This window comes from Nicotiana tabacum, chromosome 6, assembly GCF_000715075.1.
Source record: "Nicotiana tabacum cultivar K326 chromosome 6, ASM71507v2, whole genome shotgun sequence".
NCBI classification, from domain to species: Eukaryota; Viridiplantae; Streptophyta; class Magnoliopsida; order Solanales; family Solanaceae; genus Nicotiana; species Nicotiana tabacum.
This window is the reverse complement of record NC_134085.1, coordinates 87,372,804-87,393,169: the sequence shown is the minus strand read 5'-3', so window position 1 is coordinate 87,393,169 and position 20,366 is coordinate 87,372,804.

Below are 20,366 nucleotides of genomic sequence, written 5' to 3'. Positions count from 1 at the left end.
GATCAAAAACCCAACCAAACCACGTCCGAATGACCTAAAATTTTACACACACATCCCAAATGACACGATGGAGCTACTGCAACTCTCGAAATTCCATTCCGACCCCTATATCAAAATCTCGCCTACCAACCGGAAATCGCCAAAATATCAACTTCGCCAATTCAAGCCTAAGACTACTCCAACCCTCCAAAACCCATTTCGATCATGCTCCTAATCCATAAATCACCTCTCGAAGCTAACTGAACTATCGAAACTCGCATCCGATCCCTCTAACACATAAGTCAATATCCAGTTGACTTTTCCAACTCAAACTCCCTTACAAGAGACTAAGTGTCTCAACCTTACCAAAATCATTGCGGACTCGATCCGACCAACCCGATACCATAAAACACGGATAGCGAAGCATAAAGAAGCAAATGGGGGAAATGGAGCGGTAACTCATGAGATGACTGGCCGGGTCGTTACATCCTCCCCAACTTAAACAAATGTTTTTCCTCGAACGAGTCAAGAAACATAATTGAAGCCTCAAACAGGTGAGGATATTTGCTCCGCATCTCCCGTTCGGTCTCCCAGGTAGCCTCCTCCATGGGCCGACCTCTCCATTGTACTTTTACTGAAGCTATATCCTTTGATCTCAACTTCCGAACCTGCCGACCTAGAATAGCTACTGGCTCCACATCATAAGTCAAATCATCATCCAACTGAACCGTGCTAAAATCCAGAACATGAGACGGATCCCCAATATACTTCCGGAGCATAGAAACATGAAATACCGGATGCACACTCGACAAGCTGGGTGGCAAAGCAAGCTCATAAGCCACCTCCCCAATCCTCCGGAGCACCTCAAAAGGCCCAATGAACCGCAGACTCAATTTTCCTTTCTTTCCAAATCTCATAACACCCTTCATGGGCGAAACCTTCAACAGAACCTTCTCGCCAACCATGTAGGACACATATCAAACCTTCCTGTCAGCATAACTCTTTTGCCTCGACTGCGCTATACGAAGCCTCTCCTGAATCACCTTCACCTTCTCCAAAGCATCCTGCACCAAATCTGTCCCCAATAGCCTAGCCTCACCGGGCTCGAACCAACCAACTGGATATCTACACCACCTCCCATACAAAGCCTCATATGGAGCCATCTGAATACTCGACTGGTAGCTATTGTATTAAGAAACTCTGTAAGCGATAGAAACTGATCCCATGACCCTCTGAAATCAATGACACAAACACGCAACATGTCCTCCAATGCCTGAATAGTACGCTCGGACTGCCCGTCCGTCTGAGGATGAAAAGTTGTGCACAACTCTACCTGAGTACCCAACTCTCTCTGCACGGCCCTCCAAAACTACAAAGTAAACTGAGTAGCTCTATCTGAAATGATGGAAACTGGGACACCATGCAAGCGAACAATCTCACGGATATAGATCCCTGCCAACCGCTCTAAAGAATAGGTAGTACACACTGGAATGAAGTGCGCAGACTTGGTCTGCCGATCCACAATCACCCAAATAGCATCTAACTTCTTCAAAGTCCGTGGAAGTCCAACAACAAAGTCCATAGTGATCCTCTCCCACTTCCACTCGGGAATATCCATCTGCTGTAGCAAGCCACCAAGTCTCTGATGCTCATATTTCACCTGCTGACAATTGAGACACCGAGCTATAAATCCCACAATATCTTTCTTCATTCTTCTCCACCAGTAGTGCTGCCTCAAATCCTGATACATCTTCGCGGCATCCGGATGAATGGAGTACCGTGAGCTATGGGCCTCCTCCAGAATCAACTCTCGAAGCCCATCCACATTGGGCATACAAATCCGGCCCTGCATCCTCAACACCTCATCATCTCCAATGGTCACATCTCTAGCATTGACATGCTGAACTCTGTCCTTAAGGACAAGCAAATGCGGATCATTATACTGGCACTCTCTGATGCGCTCATATAAGGAAGACCAAGAAACCACACAAGCCAATACCCGAATGGGCTCTGAAATATCTAACCTCACAAATCGATTGGCCAAGGCCTGAACATCAACCACAAGAGGTCTCTCCCCAACTGGAATATATGCCAAACTCCCCATACTCACTGCTTTGTGGCTCAAAGCATCGGCCACCACATTGGACTTTCCTGGATAGTACAATATAGTGATATCATAATCCTTAAGCAACTCCAACCATCTACGTTGTCTCAAATTAAGATCCTTTTGCTTGAACAAATGCTAAAGACTGCGATGATTAGTGAACACCTCACAAGATACGCCATATAGGTAATACCTCCAAATCTTCAAAGCGTGAACTACGGCAGCCAACTCCAAATCATGAATGGGGTAGTTCTTCTCATGGGGCTTCAACTGACGAGAAGCATAAGCAATAAATATACCCTCCTACATCATTGCACAACCAATCCCAACTCTCTAAGCATCACAATACACGGTATATGAACCTGAAGTTGATGGCAAGACCAACACTAGAGCTGTGGTCAAAGCTGTCTTGAGCTTATGAAAGATCTCCTCACACTCGTCCAACCATACAAATGAAGCACCCTTCTGAGTCAACTTGGTCAAGGGCGATGCGATAGACCAGAATCCCTAAACAAACCGGCGATAATAGCCTGCCAAACCAAAAAAACTGCGAATCTCTGTGGTTGAGGATGGTCTGGGCCAACTCTGAACTGCCTCTATCTTCTTTGGATCAACATGAATACCCTCGCTGGACACGACGTGCCCCAAAAAAGCAACTGAACTAAGCCAAAACTCACACTTGGAGAATTTTGTATAAAGCTTCTCCTCCCGAAATCTTTGTAACACAGCTCTCAAATGCTCCACGTGCTCCTCCTTACTACGCGAATACACCAGAATATCGTTAATGAAGACTATGACAAACGAATCGAGATAAGGCCGGAACACGCTGTTCATCAAATGCATGAACACTGCTGGGGAAATGGTCAGCCCAAAAGACATCACCAAGAACTCATAGTGACCATATCGGGTCCTGAAAGTCGTCTTAAGAAAATCTGAATCCCTGATATTCAACTGGTGATAACCCGAACAGAGATCAATCTTGGAGAACACCCTCGCTCCCTGAAGCTAGTCGAATAAATCATTAATGCGAGGCAAGGGATACTTGTTCTTAATTGTTACGTTGTTCAATTGCCTATAATCAATGCACATTCTAATTGTGCCATCCTTCTTCTTCACAAACAGAACCGGCGCACCCCAAGGTGACACACTAGGCTGAATGAACCCCTTATCTAGGAGTTCTTGAAGTTGGTCCTTCAATTCTTTCAACTCCACTGGTACCATACGATACGGCAAAATAGAAATGGGCTGAGTGCCTGGCACCAGGTCAATACCAAAATCAATATCCCTATCTGGGGCATGCCCGGCAGGTCTGCAGGAAACACATCGGAAAAATCCCTCACAACTAGGATAGAATCAATACTGGGAGCCTCAGTTCCGACATCCCTCACAAACGCTAGATATGAAAGACAACCCTTCCCAACCATACGCTAGGCTTTCAAGAATGAGATCACTCTACTAGGAACATAATCAGTCACACCTCGCCACTCAATCTGTGGCACACCCGGCATAGCCAATGTGACTGTCTTAGCATGACAGTCCAAAATAGCACGACACGGAGATAGCCAATCCATGCCCAAAATGACATCAATATCCACCATGCTAAATAATAACAGATCCACTCGGGTCTTCAAACGCCCAATAGTAACCACACATGACCGGTACACATGGTCTACAATAACAGTATCGCCCACTAGGGTAGATACATGAATAGGTAAAGCAAGAAACTCACAGGGCGTACCCAAATAATGAGCAAAGTAGGATGACACATAAGAAAAGGTGGAACCGGGATCAAATAATATAGAGGCATCTCTGTGCCAGACTAAAACAATACCTGTAATAACAGCATCTGAAGCAATAGCATCGGGTCTGCTTGGGAGTGCATAGAAACGGGCCTGATCGACCTCCACCTCTGGGGCGACCCCTGGCTGACTGACCTCCACCCCTAGCTGGCTGATAAGGTGGTGATGAAGCAACGCTGAAGCCGATGACTGACCGCTCTGCTGGGATGAACTAGCAAAACGACGAGGACACTGCCTCCACATATGACCCATCTCACCATACTCAAAACAACTCCCAGGTGCTGGAGAAGGGGACTAAAGGGAACCCCTCACACCGGAGTGACTAACATATACACTCGACATAGAAGAGCCCTGAACTAATGGAGTATTGGATGAACTCTAAGTTAGAAGAGCTAGCTGAGCAGGCTTGAATGAACGGCCTCTGCTGTGCTGGAACTGGCACCTCGAAGGAGCACCACTAAAGCTTCCAGATTCTCGAGACCTCTTGGCCTCCCTCTCCTCTCTCTCCTGACGACGAATAGACTCAATCTCACCGACAATATCCACAACCTCCTCGAAAGTAGCACCAATCACCCTCTCCCTGGTCATAAGAATACGATGCTGATAAGTGAGGCCATCCACAAACCTCCTAATCCTCTCTCTATCTGTCGGAACCATCCAAATAGCATGACGAGCTAACTCGGAGAACCTCAACTCATACTGTGACACAGTCATCTCCCCCTGACGCAACCACTCAAACTGCCTACGCAGATCCTCTCTACAAAACTGCGACACGTACTTCTCCAGAAAGAGAACGGAGAACTGCTGCCAGGTAAGGGGTGCTGGACCAACAGGCCTACGCCTCTCAAAATCCTCCCACCAAGTGAAAGCAGCTCTTGAAACCTGATAGGTGGAAAAAGCAACCCCGCTAGTCTCCAGAATACCTGCAGTACGATGCTTCCTCTGACACTTATCCAAAAAGCCCTGGGCATCCTCGCCCTCTGCGCCATTGAAGGTCGGAGGCTGCAATCTACCAAATCTCTCCAACCTACGCTGCTCATCCTCCGACATGATAAAAACCACATAGTCCTGAGCAGTTGTGACCGGCTGGGCTGGATATGCCCCCGGCGTCTGAAGTCCCTGCACGACCTACTTAGGTGTGCGAGCGGCGGGAGTCTGATTGCCTCCCCTGGCCTATGAAGTAGCTGCGGTTGTAGTGGCTGAAACTGCCTGAGCCAGGCCAGTGCAAACTAATAAGATTTGTGCCAAGGCCTCTTGAATACCCGGAATCATGATGGGCATAGTTGGCGCCTGAGCTGGTGCTGCTGGAGCATCCATGGCTAGAGCCTGATCCTATGCTGGGGCAGCTGGTGGATCTATAGGTGCTGCCTTCGTTGTTCTGCCTCTACCACGACTACGGCCATATCCTCGGCCTCTGGTGGCCACAGTTGGTGGCACTGGTGGTCGTCCACCCTGTCCGGTAGCGCGTGTCCTCACCATAAGTGAGAGAATAGAATAATGGAAATTTAGTACTCGGATCAACAAGTTCGCACGATAAGAATTTCAAGAATATGAAGTTTTTCCTAAGGGTTCTGCAGCCTCTCGAGTATAAATACAGATGCATCTGTTCCGATCCGCGATACTCTACTAAACCTACTCATGACTCATGAGACCTATGTAACCTAGGCTCTGATACCAACTTGTCACGACCCAAACCCGGACCCGATCGTGATGGCGCCTCTCGTGAAGACAAGGCCAGCCGACACTTCCCATTTTCCAATTATTAATAGTTAAGCATTTAAGAAAAACGGTCTAACATGATAAAATAAATCTGAAATAACAATGATAGCATAAATACGCGGAAGAACACCCACACATAGCCCTAACCAGAGTGTCACTAGTCATGAGCATCTATAAGTCATAATACAATTCTGCTAAATCCATAACAAATACAACTGTCTAAAGGGAAATAGAAGAGATAAAGGAGTAGAGACACGGGGCTGCGGAATACCCTCACTCAATACCACGTGGCCTAAGAATGCCACTGAATCCAACCAAAATTCACATTTTAAGAACTTAGCATATAACTTCTTCTCTCTCAGAGCCTGGAGTACTGTCCTCATGTGCTGCTAATGATTTTCCCGACTCCAGGAATACACCAGAATGTCATCAATAAAGAAAATGACGAATGAATCAAGATACAGCCGGAACACACTGTGCATCAAATGCATAAAGGCTGCTAGGGCATTGGTCAGCCCATACCAAGTCCGAAAAGCAAACCTTGGGATATCTGGCTCCCGAATCTTCAACTGATGGTAACATGATCGCAAATCAATCTTAGAAAACACCCGTGCACCCTGAAGCTGGTCAAACAGATCATCAATACGAGGCAAAAAAAAAAAACAGTTCTTCACTGTAACCTTGTTCAACTGGTGGTAATCAATACACACACACATAGAGCCATCCTTTTTCTTCACAAACAAGACAGGAGCACCCCAAGGCAATACATTGGGGCGAATAAAACCCTTATCAAGAATTTCCTGTAACTGATTCTTCAACTGCTTCAACTCAGGAGGAGCCATATGATACAGAGGGATAGAAATGAACTGAGTTCCTGACAACAGATCAATGCCAAAATCAATATCTCTATCGGGCGGCATGCCCGAAAGATCAGCTGGAAACACATCAGGAAAATCCCGTACTACTGGGACTGAATCAACTGAAGGGGTATCAGTACTGACATCTCTCGCATAAGCTAAATACGCATCACACCCCTTCTTATATTTACGCTAAGCTTTAAGAAAGAAATAACTCTATTGGGAGTATGATCTAAAGTACCCCTCCACTCAACATGCGGTACACCTGGCATAGCCAGCGTCACGGTTTTGGCATGACAATCAAGAATAGCATAATGGGGCGACAACCAGTCCATGCCCAAGATAATATCAAAATCTACCATGTTGAGCAACAATAAATTGGCTCTGGTCTCAAAACTACTAAGAGAAACCAAACACGACTGATAAACGCGGTCCACAACAAGAAAATCTCCCACAGGAGTAGAAACATTAACAGGAGAACTCAAATAATCCCGAGATACACCTAAATGCAGAGCAAAACAAGAAGACACATAAGAATAAGTGAAGCCTGGATCGAATAGAACCGATGCATTTCTGTGACAAACCAGTACAATACATGTGATGATAGAATCGGAGGCAACAGCCTCAGTACAGGTAGGAAGAGCATAATATCTAGCCTGGCCTTCCCCTCTAGCTGGCTGAGTAGGTGGGGTAGCAACTGGTGCTGTGATCATAGCTTGAGAACTCTGCGGTGCGCGCTGGGGCTGGGAAGTCTGTGGAGGTGCAATCCTCCCAAGTCTAGGGCAATCCCTCACCACATGGCATATGTCACCACACTCAAAACAAGCTTTGGGAAGACGTGGCAGTGGGAACTATGCGGTACTGGTACTCAAAACCCCCCTAAACACCTGAAACACTATGTGAAATCTGTGATGCAAACTGAGCTGGCTGACCCACAAAACCTCTACCATGCCATACTCTTCCTCCAAGATAAGGACTAGTAGGTCTCTCCAGTCTACGAGGTCTCCTAACTTCCTTATACTCGCTCTCCTGACCTCGTTTGTCCTCTAATCGGTGAGAGGTCCTCACCACCCGCTGAACTGGGACCACAGGTTGTGTTGCCATGACACCGGGAACTTGAACAATGGGAACTCGCTGCTCTGGAGTAGGGGTGGCGGAATTCTGGATCCCTTCCCCGATCTGTGAAGTAGTTGGTACAACCTAAGTCAACCCCGCCTAAACTAATGTACCAAACATGCTCAGGAAATGTGCTAATGTCTTCTGAAGTGCTAGAGTAGTAGTAGCAGTAGGTGTATCCAGTGCCTGGGCTCTGGTTAGAACTGCTGGTGGCTCCTCGGTGGTAGCTCGTGTGGGTGCTCTAGCTGCACCGCGTGCGCATCCTCGGCTTCTACCCCCGCCTCGACCTCTGACGGTTCTCGCAAAGGGCACAGGTGTCTGATCATCTCTGGTAGCAGGTGTTCTCACCATTTGTGAGAGAATGGAAGACAAAGGTTTAGGATTGTGACGTCAAAATCTTGCACGACAAGGAAATCAAATGAAGTGGAATTTTCCTAACGGTTACATAGCCTCTCGTTGATAAGTATAGACGTCTCCGCACCGATCAGCGAGACTCTAATAAATCGGCTTGTGATTCATGACTCCTATGAACCTAGAGCTCTAATGTCAACTTGTCACGACCTCGGTTTGCCCTCCGTGAACAATTATGACGGCACCTAGTCTCTACGACTAGGTAAGCCTAAATTGCGGAAGATAACCAAAACTTGCGGAAGTAAAACAATTTAAAAGCAGAAATAAGGCAATAACAGTGTTTAAATGTGCCGCTCGGCATGCACCATATATAAATCTCAAAACCAATATCCAAATATAAAACCCGGAAACCCACGAATCACAAGCTAAGAAAAAGAAATACTACATAGCTCTAACTCCGGAATTTGTCTAATAAGAGCAGAAAGTACAGAAGGGATAAATACTAAAAGGCATGAATAGAAATGGACTCCTCGGTGTGCGGACGCGGCAGATGTACCTCGAAGTCTCTAAGTAGCCACCTCCTTCAAGGATGGTAGGCCTGAGTCGAAGTACCTGGATCTGCACATGAAAAACATGCGCAGAAGGGGCATGAGTACACCACAGCGGTACTCAGTAAGTGCCAAGCCTAACCTCGGTCGGGTAGTGACGAGGAAGGTCAGGGCCCTACTGAGGTTAAATACAATATAATGGTTAACATTGGGGAATAAAACAGTATAAATAAGTGCAACAATAAGAAATAGCATAGAATTGACAGAACAACAACAACTAGAACAGAGACAAACAAGCCACAGAAAGAAATACAGCTCAACACAGAGATAACAACCGAGGCACCTTCCAGGATACCATCCTGTAGTCCTAATTACAACTGTCCAATGGATCTCCCGGGATACCGTCCCGTAGTCCATCATATATATGTCTGAAGGATCTCCCAGGATCCCGTCCCGTAGTCCAACTATCAATGCGCGGGGATCTACCGGAATCCCGATCCGTAGTCCCAAATGTAAATACCCAGTACTGAGGGAATCTACCGGGTGCATTCCTGTAGTTCAATATAACTGTGTAGGGGAATCTATCGGGAATCTAACCTGCAGTCTCAAAGTAAATGTACAGGGGGATCTATCGAGAATCTAACCCGCCGTCCCAAAGTAAACAGACAAGGGGGAGCTGCCGGAATCCCACATCCGTAGTCCCAATGTAAATATACAGCAGCAGCAAGAAAATATTTCAGAGAAGGGAAATTTAATATTAAGGCAACAAATAATTCTAGCCTAGCATGCTGCACAGAGTTCAGGTAAACAGATTGAACAATTAAAGCAATTAAATCACTTAGACATGCTTTCCTAAGCTAATAACGGGCTTAATAGTATAAGTAATAAAAGCAGGAGAAGGAACATACTGTTAAGTACTTAAAGAAAATCGGATTTCCAACAATTTGCAGAAGTACGCACTTGTCACCTCACTACAAGGCATTTCAATTACTAAATATATCAATCCTAAGGGGAAGATCTCCCACACAAGGTTAGACAAGCCACTTACCTCGAACCGGCTCAAAATCAACCCGACACCACGTCTTTGCCACGAGTACTCAACTCCAAATGGCCCAAATCTATTCAATTCATTTGCATAATATAAATAACACTTCAAGTAACTGATTCTACAATTAAATTCATTGCTAATACGCGAAAATATGTAAAATGACCAAAATGCCTCTTGGGCCCACATCTCGGAATCAGGTGAAATCTATATTTTCAGAAACTTCGTATTCTCACGAGTCTATACATAACAAGAACACTTAAATCTGAGTCCAAATGTCCCCTTAAATCCGCATTTAAAGACCTCTTAAACTCAAGCCCTAATTACCCATTTTTCCCCAAATTTCATACCACTAATTAGGTCTTTAATCACATAAAAACGAGTTATAAAGTCAAAAATATTACCTCCAAGTGATTCTCCTTGAATCCCTCTTCAAACCTCTTCAAAAAGCTTCAAAATCGCCTAAAAATGGAGGAACCTAGGCTAAAATTCGCAAAATAAACCTTTTAAAACATTCTGCCTAGGCATTTAATTCCTTCTTCGCGAACGCGGTCAAAGCCTCGCGTTCGCGAAGCACAAAAATGATGATGACCAAAAGTTCTCTTACACGAACATGACAAGGCCCTCGTGAATGCAATGCTTTACCCATCTAACCTTCACGAACGTGTTCCTCTCATCGCGAACGTGATGAGTAAATTCTACTGGGCCAAATTTCCTCCTTCGCAAATGCAAAGCCCAGTCGCGAACGCAGTTCACAAGTATCCAGCCCTTCGCGAACGCAGATCTCCCATCGCGAACACGAAGGCTTAATATTTTCCTTCCTCAAATTACTCTTCGCGAACGCGAGGTTCCACTCGCGAATGCCAAGGGTAAAATTCCTCTGCAATAGCTGAACGAAATCTGCAACTTTTTAACGACTTAAAATAATCTGTTGAGCATCCAAAACACACCCGAGGCCCCCAGGACCTCAACCAAAGGCACCAACATATCCTAAAACGTTATTCAAACTTGTACGAATCTTCAAAACATCTCAAACAACATCAATTCAACCAAAACACATCGGATTCAAGCCTAAGTCTTCCAAAATCTTCCGAATCACGCTTTTGATCAAAAACTCAACCAAACCACCTCCGAATGACTTGAAATTTTACACACACATCCAAAATGACATAACAGAACTATTGCAACTCTTGGAATTCCATTCCAACCCTCAGATCAAAATCTCACTATCGAACCGGAAACTTCAAAAATTCAACTTTCGGCATTTCAAGCCTAAATTAGCTACGGACCTCAAAAACACAATCTGAACACGCCCCTAAGCCCGAAATCACCTAACGGAGCTAACAGAACCATCAAATTTCCATTCTGAGGCCGTCTTCACACTATTCTGACTATGGTCAACTTTCCAACACTTAAGCTCTTATTTAGGCACTAAGTTTCCCGAAACTTAAAACCGAACATCCCGAAAAATCAAAATAGCAAAAATAAACTTGGGGAAAGTAGTTAATAGGGGATTAGGGCATTATTTCTTAAGACGGACGGCCGGGTCGTCACAAAGATAGATTGGTTAGCCATAGTTGAATTGGCATATTAGTGGCAGTGATTAGTTCCTTCAGTGTGATCAAGTTATGCAAGTGATTTGTGATGGTACGTGTGAGGATTGTCGGCTGCCGCAATTAATGTTATTCAGAAGTATTCTACTGTATAGCCTGTTATGTGTAGGCGGATCCCGAAAGGGCTATGGCGGCTTAGACCATTACTTAGAGATTTGCATATTCTACGGTTATGAGAATTCACCCATTTGTTGCTATGGTTCTCCTGAAGTGAGTTAAGTGAAAAGTTTTGATATGATGAAGTGTTACTCTATTAGTGGTTCCAGAGTCATGATGAAAATTGTGTTCTATCATATATTGGCATTGTGAAGACCCAGCTGGTTGTCTTAAGAATTAATGCCCCGATCCCCTATTAAATGCTTTCCCTAAGTTTATTTCTGCTATTTTGATTTTTCGGGATGTTCGGTTTTGAGTTTAGGAGAGTTTTGGGACACTTAGTCCCTAAATAAGAGCTTAAGTGTTGGAAAGTTGACTGTAGCAGGAACAGTGTGAAGACGGCCTTGAAATGGAAATCCAATGGTTCTGTTAGTTCCGTTGGGTGATTTCGGGCTTAGGGGCATGTTCGGATTGTGTTTTGGAGATCCGTAGTTAATTTAGGCTTGAAATGCCGAAAGTTGAATTTTTGAAGTTTCCGGTTCGATAGTGAGATTTTGATCCGAGGGTCGGAATGGAATTCAGGAAGTTGGAGTAGCTATGTATATTAAATGTGACGTATGTACAAAATTTCAGGTCATTCGAACAAGGTTTGAGAGATTTTTTTATTGAAAGCGTATTTTAAGAGTTTTTGAAGTTCTTAGGCTTGAATCCGATGCTAAATTCATGCTTTGATGATGTTTTGAGCATTCTGAAGGTTGGAACAAGTTTGGATGATGTTATGAGATATGTTGGTAGGTTTGATTGAGGTCCCGAGGGCCTCGGGTGTGTTTCGGATGCTCAACGGACCATTTTTGGACTTGGAGAAGGATCAGATTTTTGCTAGTATTTATTGTAGACTGTTCTTCATCGCGATCGCGTGGGGAGTATTGTGATCGCGAAGGCTTAGATGAGGCAGAGGGAAATTTTGCTCTTTGAGTTCGCGTAAAGAGGAATGCGAACGCGTAGCTTTGGGCAGTGCTGAATCACGAACGCGTGGACTAGGCCGCGTTCGCGTAGAAGAAATAAGGCGGCAGTGGATTTTAAGTGTTTCTCTACGCGGTCGTGTGAAGCCAACCGCAATCGCGTAGGTCTGAGGGAGCCAAGCATCGCATTCACGTATGGGGTTCTGCGTTCGCATAGAGTAAATTTGAGGCGCATGGTCTTGCTCTTCGCGATCGCGTCTGGACTTCCGCGATCGCGATTAAGGGAAAAGCTGGGCAGAATATAAAAATTTTAAATCAAGGGTTTAGCTATTTTTGAGAAAACTTAAGCTTGGGAGCTCGGATTTGAGTGAGGTTTTGAGAGATTTTTAGAGATATCGATTGGGTAACGATTCTTAACTCCTTTTTGCTTGTAACCCATTAATCTAAACATGAATTCATCATTAAATTTCGGAATTTGTATAAAAATTTGGGGAAAGTTCTTAGACAAAAAATTTGAGTTTTGATTGGGGATTTGACATCGGATTCTGATAATTTTGGTATGGTTAGACTCGTGAGAGTATGAGGATTCTGAAAATGTAAATTTTGCCCGATTCCGAGACGTGGGCCCGAGGGACATTTTGGTCATTTTACCTAATTTTGCGTATTAGCTTAGAATTTCTTTGTAGAATAGTTACTTGAAGTGTTATTTATGTTATGAAATTGAATTGAATAGATTTGGGCCATTTGGATTGAGTAATCGTGGCAAGAGCATGGTTTCAGGTTGATTTTGAGCCGGTTCAAGGTAAGTGGCTTGTCTAACCTTGTGTGGGGGACCGTCCCCTTAGGATTTGGTATATTTGGTAATTGAAATGCCTTGAACGTGAGGTAACGAGTGCGTACTTGTGCTAATTGTTGGAAATTATGATGACCCGGCCGGTTGTTTTAAGAACTAATGCCCCGATCCCCTATTAACTATTGTCCCCGAGTCTATTTCTGCTATTTTGATTCGCCGGGATGTCCGGTTTTGAGTTTCAGAGAGTTTTGGGACACTTAGTCACTAAATGAGAGCTTAAGTGTTGAAACTTTGATCGTAGCTAGAACAACGTGAAGACGGCCTCGGAATGGAAATCTGATGGTTCTGTTAGCTCCGTTGGGTAATTTCGGGCTTAGGAGCGTGTTCGGATTGTGTTTTGGAGGTCCGTAGCTAATTTAGGCTTGAAATTCTGAAGGTTGAATTTTTGAACTTTCCGGTTCGATATAGAGATTTTGATCCAAGGGTCGGAATGGAATTCCGAGAGTTGCAGTAGTTCCGTTGTGTCATTTGGGATGTATGTGCAAAATTTCAGGTCATTCGGACGTGGTTTGGCTGGGTTTTTTATCAAAAGTGGAATTAGGAAGATTTTAGAAACTTAGGCTTAAATCCGATGTGTTTTGGTTGATTTAATGTTGTTTGAAATGTTTTGAAGATTGGTACAAGTTTGAATAAGGTATTAGGTGATGTTTGTGCTTTTGGTTGAGGTCCCGGGGGCCTCAGGGTGATTTCAGATGGTTAACGGAGAGTTTGAAATTTTTGAGGAAGCTTCAGATTTTCTGCTTCTGGTGTTTCCGCACCTGCGGATTGGGGAACGCAGGTGCGATGTCGCAGATGCGGGGAAAAGGAGCGCAGGAGTGGAAAGGGCTTGGGAAGGCTGGAACCGCAGATGCGGAAAAAGGGATCGTAGAAGCGAAAATTTGGACTTTAGTGAAAAACCGCAAATGCGGTACCGCAGAAGCGAAAATTGGGCCGCAGATGCAAAAATACCTGGGCCAGAACATATAAATAGTTGCCTTCGCGAATTTGAGCTATTCTTTCACCATTTTCATCCGGTTTTGAAGCTTTTGAGAAAGATTTTTGAGGGAAACAAAGGGGAATCACTCTAACATACTTGACTTCATAACTCGCTTTTATGCGATTAAAGCCCTAATTAGTGGTGAAGAATTTGGGAAAAATGGGTCATTAGGGCTTGAGTTTAAGAGACCTTTAAATGAGGATTTGAGGGGTCATTTGGATTCCGATTTCAGTGTTCTTGTTATGTATAGACTCGTGAGAGTACGAGGTTTCTGAAAATTTAAATTTCACCTGATTCCAAGACGTGAGCTCGAGGGGCGTTTTGGTCATTTTACCTAATTTCGCGTATTAGCTAAGAATTTCTTTGTAGAATCAGTTATTTGAAGTGTTATTTACATTATACAATTAAATTGAATAGATTTGGGCCATTTGAAGTCGAGTACTCATGGAAAGAGCGTGGTTACGAGTTGATTTTTGAGCCGGCTCGAGGTAAGTGGCTTGTTTAACCTTGTGTGGGGGACCTTCCCCTTAGGATATGATATATTTGATAATTGAAATGCCTTGTACGTGAGGTGACGAGCGTGTACTTGAGCTAATTGTTGAAAAATCCGATTTTTCCTTAAGTATTTCAATTGAATTCTTTTTCCTGTTTTATTCTACTTGCGAATTTAGCCTGTTACTAATTTAGAAAAGCATGTTTTGTTGACTTAATCGTCTATTTGCTTAAACTGCCTTAATTGCATTACATGAAGCGTGTTAGGCTAGAATTAACTATTTACTTGGTACGAAATTTAGCTTAATTGGGTATTCTTGTGTTCCTGCTACGTGTTTTTACTTTGAGACTACGGGACGGCATCCCGGGAGATCCCCTATACATATTTATGATATGAACTGAGGTGTGGGATACCAAGAGATCCCTGGCACGTATATTGAGGATACCAAGAGATCCTCGGGATACTAAGAGATCCCTAGCATATAATTGAGGATAGCAAGATATCCTCGGGATACCAAGAGATCCCTAGCATATATTGAGGATACCAAAAGATCCTCGGGATATTAAGAGATCCCTAGCATATAATTGAGGATACCAAGATATTCCTGGCACGTATATTGAGGATACCAAGAGATCTTCGAGATACCAATATATCCCTAGCATATATTGAGGATACCAAGAGATCCTCGGGATACTAAGAGATCCCTAGCATATAATTGAGGATACCAAGAGATCCTCGGGATACCAAGATATCCCTAGCATATATTGAGGATACCAAGAGATCCTCGGGATACCAAAAGATCCCCACTATCATCCTTGTTATGAGTGGCACTTCCTGGTGTTGCCTTTATTTATGTCTCCGTATTATTGTACTCTTATTATCATGTATAGATTCTTACTGTAGATTCTCAATTGTACTACTTATCTTATCCTGTCATCTTTATATTTATTTAAGCTCAGTAGGGCCCTGACCTTCCTCGTCACTACCCAACTAAGGTTAGGCTTGACACTTACTGAGTACCGCTGTGGTGTACTCATGCCTCTTCTGCGCATGTTTTTCATGTGCAGATCCAGGTACCGCTACTTAGGCCTATCATCCTTGAGGAGGAGACTGCTCTAGAGACTTGAAGGTACATCTACCGCATCCGCAGACCGAGAAGTCCCTTTCTATTCCTGCTTTTAGTATTTAGCCCTTCTGTATTTTTCTGTTCTTATTAGACATTCCGGAGTTAGAGCTATGTAGTATTGATCTTAGCTTGTGATTCGTGGGTTTCGGGGTTTTGGATTTATGTATTGGTATTGAGAGTTAAACATGGTGTAAACCGAGCGGCATATTTAAACATTGTTACTACTTTATTTCTGTTAAAAATTGTTTTACTTCCGCAAATTTTGGTTTTCTTACGCAAATTAGGCTTACCTAGTCGTAGACACTAGGTGCCGTCACGATGGTTCATGGAGGGCGAACTGGGGTCGTGACAGAAATCCGGTTTTCTTTAAGTAATTACTAGTATGTTTCCTTTCCTGTTTTTACTACTTGCACTATAAAGCTTGTTGTTAGCTTAGGAAAGCATGTCTAAGTGACTTAATTGCTTTACTTGCTCAAATTGCCTTACCTGAATTCTGTGCAGCATGCTAGGCTAGAATCACTTGTTGCCTTAATATGAAATTTTGTCATTTCTGCATATTTTCCTATTGTTGCTGTGTATTTATTTTGGGACTACAGATATGGGATTCCGCTAGCTCCCCCTTGTCTGTTTATTTTGGGACTACGGATGTGGAATTCCGGTAGATCCCCCTGCACATTTATTTGGAACTACGGGAATGCACTCGGTAGATTCTCCCAGTACTGGATATTTACATTTGGGACTACAGAACGGGATTCCGGTAGATCCCCCCGCACTATGAGTTGGACTACGGGATAGGATCCCGGGATATCCATTGGATATGTACATATGGGACTATAGGACGGTATCTTGGTAGATCCCCAATTATTATTATTGGTGCTGAGTTGTATTCCTTTCCGTGTTTACCTTGCTTCTGTATAGTTGTTGTTGTCCTGTACATCCTGTATTATTTTAGTACTGTACTTATTTATATTGTTTTGTTCTATACTATTGATCTTTATATTTTATTTAACCTCAGTAGGGCTCTGACCTTCCTCGTCACTACCCGACCGAGGTTAGGCTTGGCACTTACTGAGTACCGTTGTGGTGTACTCATGCCCATTATGCGCATGTTTTTCATGTGCAGATCCAGGTACTGCGACTTAGCCCTACCACCCGTGAGGCGAGGCGACTGCTCTAGAGACTGCGAGGTACATCTGCCGCGTCCGCAGACTGAGGAGTCCCTTTTTATTCTAGCTTTTAAACATTTGTCCTTTTGTATTTCTTTCCCTTGTTAGATATTCTGGAGTTAGACATTGTAGATATCCAAAGGCTTGTGGTTCCGTGAGTTTCCGAGTTTTAGGATAGTGTACTTGATTCTGAGAATGTTGTGTTGTATATGCTGAGCGGCATTTTAACTATTATTTCATTCGGTTATTTTGGCTTTTGATTATTTCTTCCGCAAGTTTCGTTATGTTCCGCATTTGTTATACCTAGTTGTAGAGACTAGGTGTCGACTGTTCACGGAGGGCAAACTGGGGTTGTGACAAGTTGGTATCAGAGCTCTAGGTTCATAGGAGTCATGGATCACAAGCCAGTTTATCAGAGTCTCGCTGATCGGTACGGAGACATCTGTACTCATCTACGAGAGGCTATGTAACTGTTAGGAAAATTGAACTTTATTTGATTTCCTTGTCGTGCAATATTTTGACATCACAATTCTAAACTTCTGTCTTCTATTCTCTCATAGATGGTGAGGACACATGCTACCCGAGATGATCAGGCATCCACGCCCCCTACGGCAGCCTTTAGAGGTCGGGGCCGGGGTAGAGGCCGAGGACGCGCACGTGGTGCATCCCGAGCACCTGCGCGAGCTGCTGCCGAGGTACCACTAGTAGTTCCAGCCGGAGTTCAGGCACCTGACACGCCTACTGCTACTACTACTCCAGCTCTTCAGGAGACTATGGCACAGTTCATGAGCATGTACACCATTCTGGCTCAGGCAAGATTGCTTCCCCTTGCTGCAGCCACATCTCAGGCCGGAGGAGGAGCACAGACTCCCACCGCCCGCACTCCTGAGCAGCGAGTGCATGTTGGGCAGGTGCTTGAGATTATTCATGTACCACCTGCAGTGCCAGTTTAGCCCGAGGACAGGGCAGCGGCTTCCGAGGAGGAGCAACTGAGGCTTGAGAGGTTCAAGAGGTACAAGCCTCCTATATTCAGCGGTCTAGCATCGGAGGATGCTCTGGGATTTCTAGATGAGAGTTACCGCATTCTCCGTACCATGGGTATATCAGGATCGAGCAGGGTTTCTTTCACTACCTTCCAGCTTCAAGGAGCCACCTATGAGTTATGGCACATCTATGAGTTAGACAGTCCGAATGAGGCTGCTTCACTGACTTGGACTCAGTTTTCAGATCTATTCCTGAGAGAGTATGTTCCTCAGAGCCTCAGGGACGCATTGCGTGCAGAGTTTGAGCATTTGCGCCAGGGTGCTATGAGTGTCTCAGAGTATGCTGTCTGTTACACCAATTTGGCTAGGCATGCACCATCCTTGGTTTCTATAGTTCGCGAGAGGGTTCACCGGTTTATTGAGGGTCTTATTCCCAGCATCAGGTCTAGCATGGCTTGTGAGTTGGAGATTGATATCTTATCAGTAGGTGGTGAGCATTGCTAGGAGGATTGAGGGTATGCATGCTAGGGGGAGAGAGGAGAGGGAGGCCAAGAGGTCTCGAGAGTCGGGCCATTTTTCTGGTGCCCGTGCCCCAGCAGCAGGTCGTCATGGTAGGGGTTATATGAGTCGCCCTATTCATTCAGCTCTTCCAGCAGCCAGTGGTATTCTAGCTTCTCCTAGACCTCAGGAGCCTTATTATGCACCTCCGGTATCTAGCGCGCCTCCTGCACGGGGTGCTTTTAGAGGTTAGTCCAGCAGACCTGGCTCGAGCCAGTCACAGCCACCACGTCCTCCCAGAGCTTGTTTTAAGTGTGGTGACACCTGTCATATGGTGAGGGATTGCCCCAGATTTGGGAGGGGTGTACCTTCATAGGCTTCCCAGCCACAGCGTGCCCCATAGAGTTCTCAGTCTATGGTTACAGCTCCAGTTGCTACCCCACCTGCTCAGTAAGCTAGAGGTGGAGGTCGGGGAGGTGGAGGTTGCCCTAGAGGGGGAGGCCAGGCTAGATACTATGCCCTTCCTGCCTATACCGAGGATGTTGCCTCAGATTCTATCATCACAGGTATTATACTGGTTTGTCACAGAGATGCATCGGTTCTATTCGATCTAGGCTCCACTTATTGTTATGTGTCTTCTTATTTTTCTCCGCATTTGGGTGTATCTCGGGATTCTTTGAGTTCCCCTGTTTATGTTTCTACTCCTATGGGAGATTCTCTTATTATGGTCTCTTATTGTGGATCGCATTTATTGGTCATGTTTGATTACTCTTAGTGGTTTTGAGACCAGAGCCGATCTATTGTTGCTCAGCATGGTAGATTTTGACATTATCTTGGGCATGGACTGGTTGTCACCCTATTATGCTATTCTTGATTGTCACGCCAAACCGTGTCGATGGCTATGCTAGGTGTACCGCGTGTTGAGTAGAGGGGTACTTTAGATCACACTCCCAGTAGAGTTATTTCTTTCCTTAAAGCCAGTGTATGGTTGAGAAGGGGTGTGACGCGTATTTAGCTTATGTGAGAGATGTCAGTATTGATACCCCTTTAGTTGATTCAGTCCTAGTAGTACGGGATTTTCCCGATGTGTTTCCAGCTGATCTTCCAGGTATGCCGCCTAATAGAGATATTGATTTTGGCATTGATCTGTTGCTGGGAACTCAACCCATTCTATTCCTCCATATCGTATGGCTCCACCTGAGTTGAAAGAGTTGAAGGATCAGTTACAGGAATTACTTGACAAGGGTTTTATTTGGCCTAGTGTATCACCTTGGGGTGTTTCTGTCTTGTTTATGAAGAAAAAGGATGGTTCAATGCGTATGTGTATTGATTATCGCCAGTTGAACAAAGTGACAGTTAAGAACATTATCCTTTGCCTCATATTGATGATATGTTTTGCCAGCTTTAGGGCGCACGAGTGTTTTCTAAGATCGATTTGCGCTCAGGTTACCATCAGTTGAAGATTCGGGAGCCAGATATCTCGAAGACTGCTTTCAGGACTCGGTATGGTCATTACGAGTTCTTTGTTATGTCATTTGGGCTGACCAATGCCCCATCAACCTTTATGCACTTGATGCACAGTGTGTTCTCGCCGTATCTTGTCTCGTTCATCATTGTCCTTGTTGATGATATTCTGGTGTATTTCCGGAGTTGGGAAGATCATGAGCAGCACCTAAGGACTGTGCTTCAGACTCTAAGAGAGAAGAAGTTATATGCTAAGTTCTCGAAATGTGAGTTTTGGTTGGATTAAGTGGCATTCTTAGGCCATATGGTATTGAGTGAGGGTAATCAGGTGGATCCAAAGAAGATAGAAATCGTGCACGGTTGGCCCAGACCATCATCAGCTACCGAGATCCGCAGTTCCTTGGCCTAGCGGGTTACTACCGTCGTTTTGTGGAGGGGTTTTCATCGATTGCAGCCCCTATGACCAGGTTGGCCCAGAAGGGTGCTCCGTTTTAGTGGACGGAGGAGTGTGAGGCAAGCTTTCAGAAGCTCAAGACAGCTTTGACTATAGCCCCAGTTTTGATATTGCCTATGGGTTCGGGGTCTTATACGGTCTATTGTGATGCCTCGAGGATTGAC